Source organism: Hetaerina americana, unplaced genomic scaffold (genome assembly GCF_022747635.1).
Source record: "Hetaerina americana unplaced genomic scaffold, ioHetAmer1.1.p SCAF_7, whole genome shotgun sequence".
Classification (NCBI taxonomy): Eukaryota; Metazoa; Arthropoda; class Insecta; order Odonata; family Calopterygidae; genus Hetaerina; species Hetaerina americana.
Genome location: NW_027287316.1, coordinates 34,286,895 through 34,300,051, shown reverse-complemented (window position 1 = coordinate 34,300,051; position 13,157 = coordinate 34,286,895).

Below are 13,157 nucleotides of genomic sequence, written 5' to 3'. Positions count from 1 at the left end.
CCGACTGTACAGCCCTACATTTATTAAACTTGCGTAGCAAGGAAAACCTGGCGACACACGTTACCTTAAACCGTATTTTTATTTCACACGCATCCTATCTCCCTTCATTCCTTACAACATCCTTATCTTTTTCATGCCCCTAACTCGCTTGCCAAACGTCTTCCCCTCTATCACAGCATTCCATCATCTGTCAAATTGGTCTGTATCCATTTTCCATGTGGTCGTTAGATTTTACAAACGACGCTCTCTCCTCCCCCACCATGCCTCTCCATTTGATTTCCTATCCGCCCATTTCACCTTTTCTATCAATCTCCACACCCTTATCCCAAAAGCCTCCAAACTACGTTTATCAACTTGCTTCAATGACCAAGTTCCGTGCCATACAAAACCACGCTCCATATCAAAGTTTTTCACTAGTCTTTTATCAACCTACTAGCATCAAGCCCCTGTTATCAATTCCATTTTTCTTGTGAAAGCTTCTATGCCTAATACAATTCTTCTTCGCAGATTATATACACGTGTTTATATATATATATATATATATATATATATATATATATATATATATATATATATATATATATATATATATATATACATTCAAACACGAAATCCCGCCAAACGGCGAATAAATACTCATATATACAGAAACATATATAAGGAAAAGGGATAGGAACACGTATAAAGGACGAACACAATAGAGGTGGGGAAGGCGGAATCGAACGGATCACAAGAGTAAAAATATTTCCTCAACCGGGACTCGAACACCGGATCTTTCCACTTGCCGGGCGGATGCTCTTAACCACTTGAGCTATCGAGGATATGTAATTTACCCTGAGATCCGTGGGTCTTATATGTCGCCAAGCGCCCCGATTCTTTAGCCAAGAGATGGCGTCAAGGGGCTGTTTCACCCACCAAAGGAGAAACAGACAATACACAAGAGGAAAGGACAGTGGTTAGAATTCATGCAACATCATACAGGAAAAGAACACACACACACACACACATAAAGAAATATTTTACGAGTTTTGTTCAAAAAGTATCGCGAATTTTGAATTTCCGCGTGTTACGTATATTTGATTTTTGATTTCTTTGTGGCGTAATGTTGGTAATTATTCATCTCACTTATGCCGAAAAGTTCGGCAATTTAGAACGTTCAGTTAATTGTTGACAGATGTTTTGCTTGGATGTGTTTTGGCTTGTCTTCGATTTTTGCCTGTTCCAAAAAATTGATCAAAGAATCTGCATCAAATTTTGTGTGAAAAACAAATTTAAGTGCGCGGACGCATTCCGATCGTTGACTGTGGCATATTGATTGAGAAGCTACCTTGGACCAAAGCAACGTTTATCTGTGATACAAAATGTTCTCATAGGGCCGAGAAGATGTGAACGACGGAGAGCGTGCCGGACGCCCGAGCAAGTCAACAACAGACGAAAACATTGATGAAGTGAAGAAAATGTTATTGAACAATCGTCGAATCGAAGAGAAGTTGATGAGGACCCAACATATCGATTGGCTCATGCCATTTGATGTTTACCAATGATTTGGGCATGGCATGGGTCGCCGCGAAATTCGTACCAAAATTGCTCAATTTCGACCAAAAACAGCAACGCATTAACATTGCTAATGAGGTGTTAGAATCTGTCCGAGACGACCCAAATTTGCTTCAGAGGGTCATAAATGGTAAAGAATTATGGGTTTATGGTTATCACGTGGAAACTAAAGCTCAATCATCCCAATGGAAGCTGCAGCACGAGCCAAGACCGAGTAGTAGTAGTAGTTTTTTAGGGGAGGCGACCGACAGCTAAGGTCATTTGCGCCATAGGGGATGGACAGGAAAGGATGAAGGGTGGAGAGAAACCCGGCGTCGGCATTAGCCTACTCTTTACGAAAGGCGCCAAGGGGTCCGCAGTTTAACGTCCCATCCGACGGACGGCGTACTCACTCAAAGTGCCCTCCACAAAGCACCTCAAGTAGGGATCGAGATACCTCTGAAAAATATTCAACACCGCCGGGATTTGAACCCGCGCCCTCACGGTGGGAAGCCAGTACGTTAGCCCCCGTACCATCTCGATCCCCGCCAAGACCGAAAAAAGCGCGCCAAGTTTGGTCGAATGTGAAAGTTTTGCTTACAGTTTTCTTCTTTTGTAGGGGCGTGGTGCACCATGAGTTCTTGCCACAGGGTATAACAGTAAATAAGGAATATTACCTGCAAGATATGCGCAATTTCCGCGAAGCAATCCGCCACAAACGCCCGGATTTGTGGAAGAACAAAAATTGGCTTTTGCACCATGACAACGCCCCTGCTCACACATCGTTACTTGAGCGCGAATGTTTGGCCAAAAACAACGCACTAATGATGTCGCAGCCACCGTATTCCTCAGATCTGGCCCCAGTGACTTCTTCTTGCTCTCGAAACTGAAGAGGCCCATGAAAGGACGACGCTACACTACGATTGACGAGGGAAAGACTGCATCGAAGGAGGAGCTGAACAAGATCACAAAAAATGATTATTTGAAGTGCTTCGAGGATTGGAAAAAACGTTGACACAAGTGTATAATATCTAATGGGCATTACTTTGAAGGGGACTAACTAGATATTCATGAATAAATAAATAATTTTTGAAAAAACACAAAAGTTGCGATACCTTTTGAACAGAGCTCGTGTGTGTGTGTGTGTCTATATATATATATATATATATATATATATATATATATATATATATATATATATATATATATATATATATATATATATATTTTTTTTTTAAGTAATCTACCGGTTAAGGTAGGTTTTTGGACGGACACAACTACCAAACAAATATTTTATTACTCCTAACAAAACACAAAATCAATCATCCTACTCTATATCAGGTCCCTCTTCATCTCTGAGTACTTCCTTCCTCCCTTCATCCCGTCCAACAACCCTATCCTGTTCCTTCCCTTTCCTCTTTTGCCCAACATTCTACCCTCTATCACAGTCTTCAACATCCCACTGCCGGTCAACACCCCCTTCATCCACTTTTCCTGCCTCCATAGGATTGCTCCCAACAAACCCCTCTCTTCGCCCACCATACCAAGTACTTCCTCATTTGTTTTCTTCTCTGTCCATTTCACCTTCTCCATTCTTCTCCACACCCACATTTCAAAAGCCTCCAATCTACGTCTATCCTCCTGCTTCAATGACCAAGTTTCCGCTCCGTACATAGCTACGCTCCATATCAAAGTTTTTACGAGTCTTTTCTTAACATCCTTACTCAAAGTCCCTGTCATCAACTCCCTCCTCCTTGTGAAAGCCTCTTTGCCTAGCCCAATTCTTCTCCTTACGTCCCTACTACTTTGACCGTGTTGGTCCAAAACACTACCGAGATACGTAAACTGTTCTACCTGCTCTAGCTTTTGCCCTCCTATTTTAATGTTAAGCTTGGCCTTTTTCTTTCTAGAAAATCGCATAACCTTTGTTTTATTAATATTGATTCTCATCCCATACCTGTCGCACTGAATTTCCAATTCACTAAGCAATGCTTGCAGCCCCTTGGCTGATTGACAAACTAAAGCTTGGTCATCAGCAAACCTAACTGATTTTACGAATTCCCCGCCCACTTTCATTCCTACCTCGAGTTCCTCCCATGCCTCTTTAATCATTTCCTCTGCGTACAGGTTGAACAGCAACGGTGATAATGGGCAACCCTGCCTCACACCCCTTCCTAACACTGCCCATCCTGACTCCCCGTTTCCCACCCGCACCTGAGCAGTCTGAGACATGTACAGGTTGCGGATTAGCCTCCTTTCCCTCCAATCTATTCCTATTTTCTGCAATATACTCATTAATTTTTCCCAATTTACTCTATCAAACGCTTTTTCGAAATCTACGAAACAGGCAAGTACCTCCTGGTTGTGTTCTATATTCCTCTCGATTAATAATCTCATTACTGCAATTGCATCACGCGTACCTCTCCCCTTCCTAAACCCAAACTGATCATCCCCTAAGTAATCATTTGCCCTACTCTCTATCCTTTTGTTTATGATCCTGAGAACAACCTTAGCTGCGTGGGATATCAAACTAATTGTCCTGTAGTCCTCACATGACGTGGCCTTTACCTTTTTCGGAATAGGAACTAAAACTGATCTCACAAAGTCTTCCGGCCAGATTCCCTCCTCATAAATACTACGGATCAGCCCATATAGCCTCTTCCTCCCACATTTTCCCAAGCATTTCAAAAGTTCCACGGGAATGTTATCTACCCCTACGGCCTTATTTAGTTTCATCTCCCTTAATGCCCTTTCTATCTCATTGTCTAGTATGCCTGGACCTAAGCTATCTTCCTCTACGTCATGTTCCTTTCCAATGTCTAACTTTGTTGGTCTAAGCTCTTTACTATACAGTTCTTCTACATATTCCTTCCATCTCTCTTGGATCTTTCCTGCGTCAACTATTACCTTACCGGCCTTATCTCTAACTGCTATCGTTGATCTCCCTTTCTTACTTCCCGATAAAGATTTAACTATGCTGTAAAGCGCACCGATTTCCCCCTTCCTCTGCAGACTTTCCATATCCTCGCACTGCGTCTTCCACCATGCTTCCTTTGCTTTATTTGTTGCCCGCCTCAATTTATTGTTCAATTCTTTGTACTTCATTTTGCCTAATTCTGTATTTATATTCTTCCATTTTCGCCGCTCATCCATCTTTGTAATCATCTCATCCGTGATCCATGGTTTCCTAGTCCTTTTAGCGTTAACGGTTCCAATAGTGTCTTTTGCGGCTTTAGACAACCCTTTTTTGATCATTTCCCATTTTTCTTCAATATTTATAAGCCCTTTACCATCCTCCATGATTCTCTCTACCGCCTGTTTGTATTCCTTCCTTTTCAACCCATTTAATGCTTCTACATTCCATTTTCTAACTCGCCGCCCCTGCCTTATCTTTTTGAAACGTACGCTACATTTCATAAGAACTAAATTGTGGTCTGAGTCCGCATCCGCTCCCGGGAAGCTGTGCGAATTTATCACACTGTTCCTAAACCTGTGTCTAACCAGGATATAATCTAGCTGATATCTTCCTGAGTCACCTGGCATTTTCCATGTATACCTGCGTCTTTTGTGGTGTCTAAACCAAGTGTTGGTGATGACTAACCCCTGTCTCCTGCAGAACTCAACTGCTTTCTCCCCGCGGTCATTCCTCGTGCCTAAACCGTAGTCGCCCACCTCATCACCATCTCTTCCTTCGCCTACCGTCGCATTCCAATCCCCCATCACTATCAAATGTTTCCCTGCAGGAACACACGCGATCATGTCCTCTAACTGATCGTATATCCTATCGACCTCTTCTTCCTTATGGTTGCTCGGTGGCATGTATACCTGAATAATAACTAAGTTCGTCGGTTCTGCTTTTATCTCCACTAGTAGTATTCTATCCGTTACCTGCTCTATGTTGACTACGCTTCTTCCTACCTCTTCATTTAATACTATGGCAACCCCTCGTTGGCTCTCGTCCCCACCGCTGTATATTATTCTACACTTATCACTCCAGTAATCCCCGCTATCTTTCCATCTCACCTCGCATAGACCTAAAATATCTATATTTCCCCTTTCCATCTCTCGCTTAACATTCTCCAATTTCCCGGTCCTCATCATTGTCCTAACATTCCACGTTCCTATTCTAACTAATTTGGTTTTCTTCTCCTGCGTCTTCTGTCCTGCTGCTGCTGGTTTTCCCTTGCAAGGGTTTCGTGGGATGACGACCGCGGAAGCCTTGCCTCCCCCGCTGCCGGGCACGACACACGGCCGATTGGGCCGAGCCCCGTGGTTGCCAGGACTCAAAATATCTCTATTGTCCATCATATTTTTCTAGGGAATGATAATTGAGGTGGTTTCCCGTTGCCTTCCTCAATAGTGTTTTTAACGTGACACCATCACTTACTGGCCGCCCCACTGGGGTCAGACGCCATTGCAGCCGCCTCACTGAGGAACAGACGCTGCGTGGACTACCTTTCGTCTGGCTCCTAACCTTCGACCTATCTGGCATGGGTGACCCTACCAGGAGCAATTTTTATTACTCCCGCCAGTACAGCTCTAGGGGTCATCGGAACGCACAAGCCCTTCCACCACGTCAAGGTTGTAGTCCGGGGAGGGATATATATATATATATATATATATATATATATATATATATATATATATATATATATTTGAATGGAGAACTCCTTGCAACCAATTCCAGCTTTGATGATCCTTTATTGATGACTGTCTTAATTTTGCCAATTAAAATTGCCGCTCATCCAATGGAATGCGTTGTTTCAGGCACAAAGCTGTATCTGATGCGAATTTGAAGCCTTTTTGGAGGGAGGCCCTCTCACTGCCATTGAAACTCCCATTCATTAAGATTTCACGTGCCCTTCCAATTCTCTTTTCCCCACCGTTTACCCCCCTCACGCTCCCTCTTCGCACTACATAATTAACCAGATATCAGTCACTCACCCTGCCCTCCGTCCCCCCGCCCTTGATGTGCAGAAGATGTTTGCCTTCCGACCCTACCCGCCCTTCCATATGACAACTGTTCAGGTGACGTCACGCGCGCACGCCCCTACCTGTCAAACCTAACCCGCCCTTCCTCTCTCGTCTCCTTCCTTCAGGTCACGATGCGTGGGAGGAGGACGCCCTTATAAAACACCTTGCATTATTGATGCCTCAGTTGTAGGCGATGGGGAAGCTGAGCAAGAGCGGGATCACGAAGTCAGCCACTCTGGCGTAAACAGAAAAGGATTCGGCACGCAAGCCTTCCGGTATCAAGGGGCGGAAGAGAAGAAGGCGAACCCCTTATTACTCTCCGCTTCGCTCATCAATTCCTTCCTCCGAGGCCCGTCCGTCCTGTTTGCCTTGATTCCATTAGGGAGCAGTTCACGGCAAACACGCTTTCATAAGTATACATGAGTCCAACGTGTCCGTCCACTCGCCAACTGTCGTCTGTATTTTGAACTCCTTATCCTCCTCACTCCTCCGCCTCTTGGAGCACTCCTGATTATTTTCTGCATCTCCTCTTTTGTCTCCCAAATGAGCGAATCGAAATGGTTTTTCCCCTCGACCTATGTCCGGTTACGTAGTCATAAAGTGGTACTGTGGGATATGAAAAATTTAGCTGAACACTACATTTACATGGTACCCTGCAAGCCACCGCTATGGTCGGCGGCCCGGGGTTATTCAACATCAGAAATTGAGCATCAACAATAAATGTTTTATTAACTTTTAAGTGCAATAAATATGCAAAATAATTCAAATCATATGAATAATGATAAATACAGGCAAATGCGCTATAGTATCTAACCGTGAAATACTTCTCTACGTATACTCGTAGGAGACACGCTGCCAATGCAAAGGAGGGCAATGAGCTAAGATTAGATGAAAGAATGACACCATATTAGGCTATTTGGCATCAAGATAATTGACATCAAATAAGGCCGCGGAGGTAATGAACATTCCCGCAGAACTACGTAAAGGTTTAGGAGAATGTACACATAAGAGGAAGACTTTCATCCGTAGCATTTATGAAGGAGGACTTTGGCCAGAAGATTTCGTCAGATCAGTGTCATATCCCATCCCAAAAAAGGGAACGGCAGCCAGCCATAAGTGAAAACTATTGAGCAATAAGTTTAATTTCGCCCGCAGTTGAAGCAGTACATAGAGTCATCAATGAGAGGATGGAAAGGAGGGCAAATGGTTACTTAGGAGATGATCAGTGTGGGTTCTGGAAGGGGAGGGGCACTCGTGTTGCCATTGCAGTAATGGTAAGGATGGGAAGAAAAGGCTCGTTAAAACCCTGATATGTAGCGTGGTTTTGGCGCGGAAACTTGAACGTTGAAACGAGACGATAGGCGTACTTTAGAGGCTTTTGAAATGTGGTTGGGGAGAAGGATGGAAAAGGTGAAGTTGAGAGAAAGCAAAACAAACGAGGAAGTGCTAGGCATGGTGAGGAAGGTGAGAAGATTGTTGGGAGAAATCCAATAGAGGCGGGAAATATTGATGAAGAGCGTTTTGATTGGCAAGAGCATGTTGAATATGTGATAGAGGGGAGAAAGTTAGGAAAGTGAGGAATGGATAGCCGTGTTTGATGGAATGAATGGAGGAAGTATGCGGAATTGATGAAAGGATTATTGTAATGTTGGAGGTCGGCTGTGTTTTGTTAGCAAAATAAATGATTCGTTGTACCGTTGCATAGACTGTGTCCATCCAAAACTTACCTTAAACGGTAGAATATCAATAATGATAACTAGGCTCATGGGAATGAAAAAGTAAAAATAACTTTTTTCCAAGTGTGGTTGATGACAGTTATTCTGATCCTTGTCATTGATGGGAAAAATGACAAAGCTTTTTAGGTTCTACATTTGATCTCTATTCTTTTCGTTATGATATCTTTTCGCTTGTTACAATTCGCCTATGAATACATTTTCACAATTCTCTGCGAAACGTTTTTTTGATGAATTAAGTCATCATATCGTCATTTTTATTTCTGATTACTTCTAAAGAGTTCACTGATGAAAGTATATCTTGTACGTCGTATTATTTTGAAACACTCAATATTCTTTCAAGCCTTTCACTGAAATGAATCTTCGAAGTATGATTTATAAATCCTATTTTTAATTAAAATTTGACATTTGTCTAGGACTAAGGTCTGAATACGCTGTCAAAATGTTTCCTTTTTGCCCAAGTATGATTTGCTTTTGCCTTTTCCCCAAATGGATGTTTTATATGAATTTTTACATGTGAGAATGTTAGTATTTATGTGTGGCTAATCTCCAAAATAAGCTTGCTAATCGCCATAATTTCACCTTTTTACAAGTGCTACGATAGATTTATTATTATTCATGAACTTAAAAATCGTTAGCATGTGATGTGGCTATTTTGAATTTTGAATTCAGTCATGAATTAGTTCACCAAGATGATCCTACTCAGGATGGGATTGAACAAAGTTAATTTTTTGTCTATTCCTTGTTAGAATTATCTTCTCTAAAGAGTCTGCACAGTTGGGCCAATGCTGTGACCTTCATCACCAACCGAAGCGTTAATTCATGACTTTGTAACTTCGCGAATCCGAGCCAACATTTACTCTGGAACGTTTCACATTGATTGAGTCAAAATTTCATCGAGTAATTAACCATTTGATTTGTGAGCTTCGGTGCGAAACTTTTAAATCTCTAAACTATCCTCTGCGCCATGGGGCGTGGTGACGAAACCTCATGGCAGGTGTTGATACGAACCATTAGCCATGTCCTTACTAAAATGGCGCACTGGAAAGGAATCCTCCTTCCTACCGTGCGCGTGTGAAATGACTGGGATATGAAATCCTTCATCCACACACGATCTATCTCTCTTATCTTGTCTCGTGAGTCCAATCCCATTATGAAGCGACCACGGGTGCCCGTTTTCCTCGTACTTTATAACAGCCAAACGTAAGCTTCCATAATCCCGTCTTAAATACGTGGCCATGGATTTCGCACTGCTATACCAATTTTAATTCACTAATGAGGCTGACTCTTAACCTGGCTTCTTTATAACCACGCTACGATAGGCAGAGGGTTGCACCTTTCCTTGCGTTTCTGCTTAGGGAACCTTTTGTGTTGGGATTATCTATGCCTCGCGCGTGCTTAAGTGATTTGTGTCAGCTTCCTTCGATGATAAATTACATTTTTCGAAGTGAGCTAGCCTCATAATTTACCTAAATAACGTGTGAATACCCACACCATTAATACGAATTAGTTTCTCACGACGTTTTCAGTGAGGCTTTAAAAAATGTTCCAGTCTAGTGCATCGTGCAAACGTTTATTTTTTTTCGTAATCGTTACACCCAATTTCTACGTTTACCCCATAATAATTACAGAAATGTTGATATTATTATATTCAAACCTCCGATTGAATTTTCAGTGAAACTGCTTCGCAAGATAAGGTCAACGATTTACGATGAAGCCCACTTCAAATAATGCTCATTTAGAGTAAAATGTACATGATTACCTTGTTACACGGATGCTTCATTTGAAGCACGCTGAAACGTCTTCACTTTCGTGATGAATATATAAAAAGCGAAGCGGGATATTTTATCTATCATCTGTAGGTTAGGTTGAAATTTCCATTAGCCTCGATCAAAATCACGAGACCTTGATAAACAATGACCACAAAGTAATCCAGTGTACTGTCAACATTTTAAAATTCAAATACAGGGTACTGATTTTTGCGTAAAATTTTGCATTTATTTTTTAATTGAAATTCGTATTGTCGAATAAAATTGCATGAAGCAATGCGACAATAACGTAACGCAGAGACTTACGAGAGAATCACGCTGAAAAAATCATTCTTTTTGAACGCGGCTGTGAGCTGACTCAAATCCCGGCCTTAACGGGTGTATTTCAAATCGCATGCATCTCATTCCACATGTGAAAAAAAATCTAGTAAAAGGTAAAAGGTCTATCGTAGTAACTGGACGCATACATAATTGAAGACCTAAAATACGAAAGATAGGGGTTTAACCGTAGCGAAAATTCCTTAAAAAGTGTGATTTCAACTCTTTTAAGTTTTCTTAGTATTCTGCTTAAGATTCCCAAAATTCCTTTATGTTCGTAAGATTAGGGTTGGCGAGTGTTCCGCGGGGCGGACTGCTGTAGTCATCGATATTCTTGCTATAATCCTTCCTATATACCGTTCCTAAAATCCTTCGTGAATTATTGACCATACGTGATTCATCCTAAACATAGGGTGTCGACTCACGATTCATGGATTCAAGCTGAAAAGTTCCCATGTTGATGTTCTAGAATTTCTTGGTTTCCATGTTATTTACATGTAGCACTGTCTAATGGTAATTGGAGACTACTGCATAGGTTGAAGTTTCGGAAACATTGGGGAAGTTCTCTAGGTGGTACGAAAATTATCAAAATTCTGATAAAGCTAATACCATTGAAGAAAAAGCTTCGAATGTTTTCATTTATCAAGATTAAATTTCCCGCGGCGAAAAACTAATATTACAAATGTCGCGGGGGACATAGGTGGGGAACGACGGGTCGATAAAGTATGAAGTCATATCTTACTCTTAAAATACATTTATTGTCGAGACACCCACACGACATACAATAAGCACAGTAAAACCCTTGCATGACTTATAACAATTCACGTACACTCACGGAATAAGTCAGTAAACCTTGCTTGGTCTTCACGGTCGCTGGCCGGTCGCACTGGTAGCACGCCCTAATCAACGAACGGTCGCTGGCCGGTCGCACTGGTAGCACGCCCAAATCAACGATCGGTCGCTGGCCGGTCGCACTGGTAGCACGCCCTAATCAACGATCGGTCGCTGGCCGGTCGCACTGGTAGCACGCCCTAATCAACGAACGGTCGCTGGCCGGTCGCACTGGTAGCACGCCCTAATCAACGAACGGTCGCTGGCCGGTCGCACTGGTAGCACGCCCAAATCAACGATCGGTCGCCGGCCGGTCGCACTGGTAGCACGCCCTAGTCAACGATCCTCTACACGGTCGCCGGCCGGTCGCACTGGTAGCACGACCTAACTAACGATCCTATGCGAGGCAAGACACAAGACTCAAGACTACTCTCCCTTAGGCATGGGGCCCTTATATACCGTCCTTAGCAGGTGCGGTACTCGTTATTCATCCTTAAGGAGTGACGTCGAGGCGAGTCCGGCCTTGACCATTGCCCGGTGAGGGTGCATGAGGGTTAGGGTCCCGTGGCCCCCCACAGGTCGGATGCTGCACGTGGGACACACGTGCTTTGCAGGATGCTGCGAGTCCGGCCTTGACCATTACCCTGTGGGGGTACATGAGGGTTAGGGTCCCGTGGCCCCCCGCAGGCCGGATGCTGCACGTGCGATATGTCCTTGCGACACAAATGTGAAGAGCCGGTTCGACAATTCTGCATATTCCACTCTGGATTTTAAAGGTTTTTTATGATGTTGTTGCTGCTAAAGCAAATATTTTCAAAATTATTTTTTGTGAAATATAATGCAATTTTATTTTTATGCTGGAATTACCATGAAAGCAACCGCAACATTGGTTTGTCGTACTTTTACTCTCCTTTATTTTCTCCGTTAGATCCTTGCGTCTTTAGTGGTACGATAAAATAGCCAGTATATGGCTACGTATGTCAAACGAAAATAACCAGAGAAAATTCTGAGGAATTATGCGACGTCGAGGGCATCTACCGATCCACTCCATTTGGGTTGTTTTGCAAACAATTTTTTTTCTCTTAAATTAGTTCCTCCTCATTATTTATCGATTACACTCTTTGCTGAGTGTTTTCATACGAGTTTGACTCGCCATGTTCTGGAGAGAAAATTTTACCATCATGTAACTCATTCCACAACGGGAATCGCGCGAAATGTCCAGTCCATCACTCGCACTCACTCACGCAAACATCAGACGGCGATAATTAAGTGAGGTCGAGATAAGACTTAAAAAAGAAAAGTCCCTTGCAACAGGTCGGACGACCGGGGAATGGAAGCTTCCTCGGTCCCTCTGCGATTTCCCTCGCGAGATAATTCAGTCATTATGCCGAAGGCCTCGAGAGGGGCGTGGGGACGACGGAAGCGACGGCCGCGTTCTGCTGCATCGGGTCAAGGGGAGAGGCGGGCGAGATCGGTGGGAGAAATGGACGTGTGGCTTCGGCGACGTGGCGGCCGCGGGTATCGTCGGGAGAAAGTCTAGGCGGACGCGGTGATGGACAGTGTGATTCGTCGGGGATTTGAACGGCTGGCGGGGGGGGGGGGGGGGAAGGATCTTGTCGTGATCCGCGGCCGTGGGCACTGATTCTCGTCCATCACGAAACGCGGGCGTGCCTCCGCGAGCCCTCGACCCTGCGAGGTGGAGTCGTAGCTGGAAAAAGGACGTTACCCGTCTTGAGACACGATCGAAAGCGCAAGCTGGTAATTATACGAAGTCCATTTGCAGGTCGTGAGTGGGACCCCGCGATGCTCATGCGATATCGCCTTGCGCTGTCATGCCGCCAAGCAACGTGACGTATATCAACGTGACGTACATATGTAAATTTTGCGTTTGCAATGATTCAATACGAATATCAACCTACGAATTAAGTTGAAAAGGAAATGTCGTGGGTGATGAGGGAAATGGGTAGTCTGTAGTGAAATGTCGTTTTATACCATGTAT